At 33.4% G+C, this 9,896-nt stretch overlaps 1 long non-coding RNA gene across 1 annotated transcript; it reads left to right on the top strand.

Annotated features, from left to right (window-relative positions):
* The first annotated feature begins 6,905 nt into the window (after positions 1 to 6,905).
* On the top strand, positions 6,906 to 9,024 carry LOC127148380 (uncharacterized). Its single transcript, XR_007819335.1, has 5 exons — positions 6,906 to 7,293; positions 7,400 to 7,484; positions 7,571 to 7,670; positions 7,915 to 7,964; positions 8,769 to 9,024. It is a non-coding gene; the product is annotated as an uncharacterized LOC127148380 (long non-coding RNA).
* The last annotated feature ends 872 nt before the right edge of the window (positions 9,025 to 9,896 follow it).

Here is a 9,896-nt window from a genome sequence, read left to right on the forward strand (position 1 = left end):
TGATTGATAGATTCAGAGTCGTCAACAAGCGTAAGTTTAATTCTCTGTATTTTTATTCAAACCATGTTTAACCATAAAAATTACTTTTGTAATTTTTTGCCAATGTATTGGTATTTTTAAGGTTCCAATTAAAGTTGGGTTTCTGTAATTATTCCACTGTAAAGGGTTTTCATCCCTTGAACATTCAGTCTTTAAATGGCAACCTGGAAGACCAATAAAGCAAAGAATTCCATTTGTTTGTGAATTTAGTATTTCAACCATATGTTTCAATTGTAATCGTTAAGGACATAATAGTAGGACTTGTAAGCATGGTTTGAACAATTAATTAAAATGTGTAATCTCTTTCTTTCATTATTGTGTATAAACATTTGATATTAAAGTTGATGGAGATTTAATATCGTTTAGACATTAGTGTGGTATATATAAACGATCGCTTAATATTATTTACATGTATTAAGAAGATCGTTTAGACTTTACTAAATGATCATGTGATTTGCATCGCCTGATTGTTTATGCTTGATAATTGTACGTTTACATATAGTTTAGGAAACCGGTTTGACTTAAGTGCGTGGTGGTCTATAATGTCTTACATGATCGTTTAGATTAATTGGAAAATTCGCGATCGTTTAGACATAGTATGGTATATATGAACGATCGCTTAATATTGTTTACATGTATTAAGAAGATCATTTAGTCTTTACTAAATGATCGTGTGATTTGCATCACCTGATCGTTTATGCTTGATAATTGTATGTTTACATATAGTTTAGAAAATCGATTTGACTTAAGTGTGTGGTGGTCTATGATGTCTTACATGATCGTTTAGATTAATCGAAAAATTCACTATAGTTTAGACATTAGTGTGGTATATATAAACAATCACTTAATATTGTTTACATGTATTAAAAAGATCGTTTAGTCTTTACTAAATGATCGCGTGATTTGCATCGCCTAATCATTTACGCATGATAATTGTACGTTTACATATAGTTTAGGAAATCAGTTTGACTTAAGTGCGTGGTGGTCTATGATGTCTTACATGATTGTTTAGATTAATCGGAAAATTCACGATTGTTTAGACGTTAGTGTGGTATATATAAACAATCGCTTAAAGTTATATGCACGATCTTTTACATTTCTCTACATGAATGTTTTTATATCTTTATACAATTGTTTTCTGATATCTATCTTAACGAATACAAACATTCAGTTAAAAATTGATTGAAATTAAAATGTAAAAACTGTACATGTACATCAACCAAAACAAACATCTTATTTAGCAATAGAATTTATTTGCCCAAAATTCATTTACATACTGTTGTCTAAGAAGTTTCATGTTATCCATAATTAGACATTCACAGTTTGCATTTGACAAGACATTTAATAAATTTGGCACAAAAAATACCACAATCTAATGAAGCGCCTTTTTGTAATGTTTTATTTGATCTTACTACTAGCCATGGGCCAGACATGAAACGTTTTTTATGCGTATGTATTCCAGTAGCAATTGCCAGTGAGGGGATGCATTGTGCAGGTATTGCAAGAGCTACATCAACAAGGTTTTTTCAACATATTTTGGCATTGAGTCAAACACGTAGATCTTGCATTTCTTCATATCAGCTGCAACAGTCAACCAATGTTCTTTTATGTTGATGCAACCAATCACGTAGTTGACATCTTCCCCTCTACTTTATTTTGGATTCCACCAACAGTTGAACTAAAATAGTAATCTATATTTGTTCTAACCATAATGCTATATGTGTTGTTGTGTCTGCCCATTTAACTTCCTTATTGTCTGATGTTAGCACATGATTATTAAAAAGTCATTGCCTAATTATGTAGTGCTCTTTGTTGATTCCAGTCTTAAAGAACAAATAAAAAAATTTAGTCAAAATATAATTATGCAGTTTAACTTCTATACAAAAGAAAAAAAAAAGAATAATAACTTACAATAAATGACGAATCTAGTACCGTAAAAGTATATTTATAAAGATGCTTCATATGCAATATTTTATTCTACACGTGGTACAATAACAAATCCATGGTCTACAAAAAAATCAAATGATCGTTTAGTGAATAGAAGCAATAGTTTATCAAAATTCAAGCAATTTAGCAAATAATTACAACATTCTTTTCTATACTAAGCGATCATGTACAACGTTTTTTGTTCGCTTATCTAATCAAACGATCATGTATTATATATAAACGATCGTTTAGTTAGATAAAGAATATTGTACTCGATCATGTAGTTTTATATATAAAATGAAATTTGGAAAGAGTACTTACGTCTTCTAGTATCCATATGTTTTCTTCAAGTTTTTTGAAAAATTCCTTCTTTCTTTTTGTGAACACTACCGTCCTCTCTTCATTAGTTGTTTTTCTAGACCTCTTCCAAGAAAAGTATGGCTTCCACAATTTTGGATCCACTGGCCACATAGGATCATAACTATCTACATCTCGCAATTTGACATTTGTAACTGGTATTGTAGGTTTTAATATGACCTCAGTAAATGTTATGGGTGGATTAACTTGTTGATCAGACAATTTTTTTATCTATTTTACGTAGCTTTCTTCTTTAACTTGTTGATCAGACAATTTTTTTATCTATTTTACGTAGCTTTCTTCTTTTTATTGGTCTTTGTTGTTCCTTCATTTCCTATAATGCACAACAACAACAACAACAACAACAACAACAACAACAACAACAACAACAACAACAACAACAACAACAACAACAACAACAACAACAAAATGAGGGTTAAAAGTTGAGATTTAAAAAATGATGATGATAATAATAATAATGAATAATACCAAAAAAAAAAATTCTTTTCTTTCTCTCTGGTTTTTAAAAAGAAGAAAAAGGTTAAAAGACTTTTTTAATAAAATAATGATAAAAAAATAGAAAGTGGCAAAAGAAATAATAAAATTTTTCTTCTACATTTTTTCTTTTTTTTCTACCTTTAAGAAAATAAAAATAAAAATAAGGGTTCAAATCCCAAAGAAAATTACTTGTTATATAAGGTGCGGATCATTAGAAGTAAATATTTCTAAAATAGTAAATATGTGATATTGAAAGATTTTGTCCAAAATAAATGTATTTGTTTTTTTTTTCTAAAATGATAAATCAAATATGATATATTAAAAGATTTTGTATAAAATAAATTAATTTGTTTTTTCCTAAAATGATAAAAATAAGTCAAATATGATAAATTGATTTGATTTTTTTTTTAAAAGATAGATATTATGATTAATGGTTTTTATTTTCCCTTTAAATAAAAGATTTTTTAAAAAATAATTATCATAACATTTTATATTATTACAAAAATTTTACCTTTTTTTTTAAAAAAAAAACAAAAATGTTAGCCATTATTAGAATTACTATATATTTTTCAAAGAATAATAAAAATTGTAGGATAAAAATAGGTGGCTTCAACTAGTTGTAGTTTCTTCAGCAACTCATCATGCAGGCATAGCAATGCCAACAAAACTATGTTGAAGTGTCGTGAAATAGTCTCACCGAACTCCAGAAACTCTCTTTATTCTTAACATCGTGCACCAGTACGTGGAGGAACATTGCCACAATCTCCTCGAAATCGATGATTTTTGTCGACATTAATCTAACGATGGTTCGAAGCAGATGGCATAGAATGTTGAAACATCTTCGATCCATATTCTCGCACTTTGACAACATATACTAGGTTGGACTCATGAATCATGCAAAAGTATGCTAATTGACGAATTCTATGCCTAGTGTCGTGAGGTACATGGGTTATCCTCTTGTTGTCATTCATGACCAACTTCAATGACAGTAGAAATTGACGTTGGGATGTCACGAACGCGGTAAGTAGGGGCCCAATGTCTTGTTCATCCATTACAAAATCTATATCGATACCCTATTCAAATAAATGGTCTTCAAGTTTGAAACAAAAAGATGATACGATGTAAGTCCATTCTGTTCTCTTCTACTTTACCTATTTATTTAATATTTCATAAATGGTGAAAAACATTTTAGAATATTTTATTTTATACACTTTAAGGTGATTTTCCTATTAAGGAAAATTTAGAACCATTTAAGTCGGGTTTAAAAGTTGAATTTGTTAGTTTTTGAAAAGAATTGTTTAAGGGGCATCATAGTAATTTCAAGATATTTTCTTTTATTTTCTTTCTTTCTTTCTTCTTCTTCTCCTTCTCACCCTTCTTGACCGACCACCTCTCTTCCTCTCACCATTTCTCCTCTAGCTGACGCCTCCATCAGCATCCATCATGGCGTGTGACTCGACGAACTACGGCTGCACGTCGACACAACCCAGCAACCGTCGTGCGTCTCTCCCTCGCGTGATTGGAGCGTTATGGCTTGCCGAAGCCAGATCCATCGCCGTCGTGCCGCCAATCTAACCGAGCGACAATCACTCCTTATACGGTTTAACTCACCACTTATTTCCGACCACACGCGCTGTTCGAAGCCATAGTTTTCGTGGGTAGTTGGATCTTGGAGTTGAGTAAGGTTTTGCTTGTTTTAGTGTATTTTAGTTAGGTTTGTGGAAGATTTTCAATTACCCATTAAGTTTCAACTCGATTTTCACAATATCCATTACTATTTTATGCTAGATTTGATTATTAGAGGAACTTTTGCCACTGTACAACCCTTCAAAAACTCAAAATTGGGCTTTTTTGGCACAACTTGAGTAAGATCCTAAGCTTTATTGACTGGGTCTTTAGAATCCCTTAATTATTGGTGTCAATGTTAAGCAAACCATGGTTTATGGATGCTAGGATACGATAATTGAGTGCCGTTAGAGCATTTTTCATTGAAGTTAGATTACTTTGCTAAGTTCTTGAATAGCCCGTGATGTCGGATGCTTAATTTGAATTTTGAAGGTAGTTAGAGTGCTCTCTGTTGAAGTTATGAGGTGCTTTGTTAAGTCTTTGGAAAGTTTTGGAATAATTTTATTGGATTTTTCCTAGAGTTGAAGGTTAAAGATTGAAAATAGACTTTACTTTAACTTTGGAGTTCGTCGGGGTGTTACTTCTATAAGCTTCGAAACATAAAATGTTATAGGTATTAGTTTCAAAATTAGAAAGTTGTTAATGTGCTGTCAAGGAGATTTCGTCGAGGTATCGATAAGGTTTTAGATAAATTTATTGGGTTCTCTCAAAATTCTTAAATACTCATTTAGTTTTAACGTGAACTTGATTTTACCCATTTTTTTTTTGTATGAGTAGTTGAAAATTTCGAGAACTTGGAAGCATTAATCAACATGGTTGAGGTTATTTTAGATGAGTTGGGGTAGGTTTCTAAGTTATTGACCCATTAGATTGTTGTGTCGTCTCCCTTTTGAAGATAATTAATAGACCCCAATCGTTGTTTCAGGCCAAATTGAAGTGGAGAAAGCGTATAACCTCGGGAGATCGAGTTACTGACTGTAAGTGGTTTAATTTCAAGTATTTCACTGTAAATCTATATATGTTATTATAGTAAGCCATGGTTGTGAGAACTTCGTGCATGATTACTTTATGAACTATATGTTAGAAATGTTTTCAAATATGATTTTCTGTTTTCCATGAACTCTTATATTTCGAAAGCATGGTTGAACTCGAACTTATTAATCACGATTTATATGGTAACTGGTTTAAGGAATACTCGATCTGCTATTAAACGTAAATAGTTTGAACGGAAGGTTATTCTTAAAACATGTATTGATGGCAAAGGACTGAAAATGATTTGAAAACGCGTTTCTAACCATGTTTGTTTTTTTCAAAAAAAAACTAGGAATATGTGATGTTATGAAATAATGTTGGTGATTTCTCTAAAGGCTACGTGAATGTGTTTCCGTAGCGCCACCTATGGTTGTCAAGAGATTCTGGGGCTGAAAGAGGCCGTGACTGGAGATCTGAGAACCTGAGCTTAGGTGAGTATGTGGATAGAGGATTGTGATATGACTTCAGACCTAGCTAAACCCATGGTGGATGGCTCTATGTGTACATAGGAGTCGGATGTTGTTATTGTGGTAGGTGCTGAGTATGTGTGAGCTCCGTTTGGCCGCGTGTTTCCTGTGGATATGGAGCACGTGTGAGCTATCCCTGGACCGTATGCTTAGTATGCTATCATGGTTGGGTTGGATTGGTTGGATTGGATGGAGGTTGTTATCGTGGCGGGTACTAAATATGTGTGAGCTAGTTTTGACCGCATGATTTTTGGTCATGTGCGTGTTATCTTTGGCCGTATATTTAGATGCCTTGTCATGGTTGGTTTGGATACAGGTTTGTTAGCCTTACTTATGGCTTATGGTAATATATGATTCTAATGTTTTAATTATCATTTTGGTGTTGATTTTATAACTAAACAGTTGAATGTATGTTTTATAAGTTTTTAGAAAAAAAAAATTGCCACTCACTGAGTTTCAATTCACGTTTTCAATATTTTCTCCCCTCCAGGTAAAGGTCAAGGACCAAACATTGGTTGTGCTTTCCTGTCAGTGATTATAGTATCTCATTTTGTAGTATGTATATACTTATGTATTCTATTGCATTATTGGGTGATTAGAAGAACCGGTAGTCACGATGAGAATTTGAGATTGTGATGTCTCTTATTAGACTGTATTTCTTTTGCAACTAATTTATAGTTGAATATAAACTTTTTTGGGACTCTGGATTATGTTGGATGAGTGTGTGGTGAAACACACTCGATGATATTTGAGTTTTTGAAAAGTATAGAAGTGTGTCTTTCTTCTATTTTCCAGGTATGGTTAGTTCGCTTTTCAGGGTAGACTCTACCGAAATTTTCATAGAATTTCTTGAAAAAGGTTTTACTAATCTTATTTATGAAAGGAATGAATTAAATGTAAACCCGATATTTTCTTGGTTTAATTTCTTTAAATGTGGAAAAAGAAAAAAGAAAAAAAAATGGAAATTAAGTGTAAATATAAATATATATATTTATATATTAAATAGTTTTATTAAATTAATTAAAGAAAAGAAAGAAAAGAAAGGACAAAAAGAAGAAAAGGAGAAGAAAATTTCATTTTCTCTTTTCTTCTTCTTCTTCTTCTCTTCCCTTCACCGCCAAGTTTGAAGACATCCAAGTTCGCTTTATTTTTTTGTTCTTTTTCCTTCTTCAATTTGCAGAGAACTTCTAAGAGAGAGTTTGGAAGAAGAAGAGAAATTTTACTAGAATTTTTTAGGTTGAAGAAGAGGAGGAGAACTCAAGCAAAGTGTATCAATGGCTGAATTTTAGTTCATTCTGCACATCACTGGTTTTTAATTCGGTTTGAACTCTTCAAAAGGAATTAAGAGGTGAGATTTACATTTACTGAAAGTTAACTCATTTTTAAACAAACTTTATGAAGAACGTTGGAGCAAATTCGGATTTTCATTTGGTTCTTTTTGATGAAGAAAACAGGGCAGTTGGTTTTCACTCGAAATCAGAAGGTCTCTGGTTTTTCTTGTATTTCAGAGTGTATCGGTGGAGTTAGAATTTCTATTTGGTATGGTTGGAAAGCTTATTCAATTTACTACAACTTTCATGAAGAAATTGTAAACCAAAAACGACTAAAAATTGGTTAAATTGTAGGAACAAGTTAAAGAGGTCGTGTGCGCGCGATTCTGGAAGTGGTTCTGTTTTGAGGGTTATATGTGTTTATGCACGGGGAATCAGATTTATATGTCTTCAGGTAAGTTTTAGAGGATCTCAAAATGAAGAGTTTGATATAAAGAACACTCATTTTGGTTAAGTATTGAGAAAGTTATAGTTCTTTGAAGTTTATGTTAGAAATCTGGAAATTTTAGAGAATTGTTGAAATAGGATTTTATTTCTTAAGCTTTGTTTTCGAGCGTCATCTTTGGTGCGACATGTTATGTATATCTTTAGGAAACCAGAATGTTTAAGGTTTTAATACTCGGTTGGGTTGTTGGCAGGCCGAGAAGAATTAAACCGAGCTTATAGACCAAGGATCTAGCCCAAGACTGTGAGTGACAAAACCAACTTTGAAATATTTTCCATAACTGTTATTATGATTGAATGCGATAAATGTTTATTTACGAAGCCATGAAAGGTATTTGAATTTCATGACTATTTTCAAGTATACATTTGGAGACTAGATTTCTTAAAGAAATTTATGCTAGCACGTAGATATTAAATGTTTGGAAAGTATTTAAACCACAATATTTTAAGCAAAGCATGAATTAGTATGAAGTTTTGTTTTAAGAACTACAATTTTCCACGAAAGAGCTGAGTAAAGTTCGAGCTTTGTGTAAAATTTATAAGCAAGCATGTTTTAATATTTTATGATGATTTATGAAATTTTCATTAACTACATGACTGAGATCTTGAGCCTGAGGCTAGAGATTACCGTGTGCACACTGGTTAGATTTCGTTGTTGACGTTGAGTGTACTCCGTAACAACGATGCTGTCGTGAGTGCTGGGCGGGCCCCACTACGACAAAGACGATGGGAGTGCTGGGCGGGCCCCACTACATCGTAGTGCTTGTAAACGTTGTTGTACTAGGTGTACCCTACACAACGTAGATTCGTCATGTTAGTTAAAATGCTTCGATATACTTGATATGCCTTGCTAGATTTCAATGATGAACATGCTGAGTATTTAAGGAAGCTATTCTTACTATTACACATTTACATTTACGACTTGTATAAACAGATTTATATGTGTAAAGTTTTCACGTGCTCTTATCTTTAAATTCATAGTTTTAAACTGAGTCACTCACTGAGCTCCATAGCTCACCCTTTCCAAAATGTTTTACCCATTTTCCAGGTAGAGATCGACTTCCCGGTGCCTGATAGACTGCCTTAGTCTGCGGAAGCTTCATTATCGATTGCCAGTACGTGTTTTGAGTTGGGCATAGAGTCTGTTGTGTTGTGGTGTATATACACCCTTGTATGTTATAGATACTCCACAGTTTGTATAAGCTTTAGGAGCTGTAGTTGTGTAAATTTTGTTGGTTATATTTTGATTAAGGTGTCTTTAGGTTTACTCGTGAAATCGGTAAATTTGAGGTACACTTCATGTATGTGTTTGACTAGCTGTGTTTGACTAGCCTAGAATCCGCTGTGTTTTGTGGCATGTACAATAGTTTATATACTAGATTGGCAAGTTCATCACATGAAAGTTTTAAGCAGAGTCGACAGATACAGGTACAGAAAAGCGTTGTTCGTCGGCTTCACGCCATCTTTCGGTCTAAGGTAGCAGGTAGTCCGGGAGGGGGTGTGACAACTTGGTATCAGAGCAGTTTGCTCCATGGGAATTAAGGTAGAGCGGTTAGCTCTAAGAAGAAACTGGAAAGTAAATAATTGAACGTCAAGTTAGCTTAAAGGGAACTAGTGGAGTATGGTCTAGGTAAGGGTAGAAGTGAGTCCAATTATTATTAATACGTGAGTAGACATTTAGTATCATGCATTTGAGTTAAGTATTTATAGTATGTCTAATGTGTTGACATATTATAGGAGTCATGCCATCACGTACTGGTAGACGACGCCGACAGAATCAGGACGGGATGCAAGGTCCTACCCAAGGTTCATCTGTAGGGGAATCTAGTACCCTAGGAGTTCGAGGTGGTGCAGGAAACGAGCAGTTTGCGAGAACAACACAGGAAATAGGAAGGACAGATAGAGCAGAGCCTAGTGATCCAGAAAAGGCATACGGAATTGAACGGCTGAAGAAGTTAGGGGCTACAGTGTTTGAAGGTTCCACAGATCCAGCTGATGCAGAGAACTGGTTGAATATGCTTGAAAAGTGTTTTGATGTGATGAATTGTCCTGAGGAGCGAAAGGTTAGATTGGCCACATTTTTGTTGCAAAAAGAGGCTGAAGGATGGTGGAAATCTATATTAGCAAGACGCAGTGATGCACGTGCTTTAGACTGGCAGACTTTTAGAGGCATATT

The sequence above is a fragment of the Cucumis melo genome, chromosome 3 (assembly GCF_025177605.1).
Source record: "Cucumis melo cultivar AY chromosome 3, USDA_Cmelo_AY_1.0, whole genome shotgun sequence".
NCBI classification, from domain to species: domain Eukaryota; kingdom Viridiplantae; phylum Streptophyta; class Magnoliopsida; order Cucurbitales; family Cucurbitaceae; genus Cucumis; species Cucumis melo.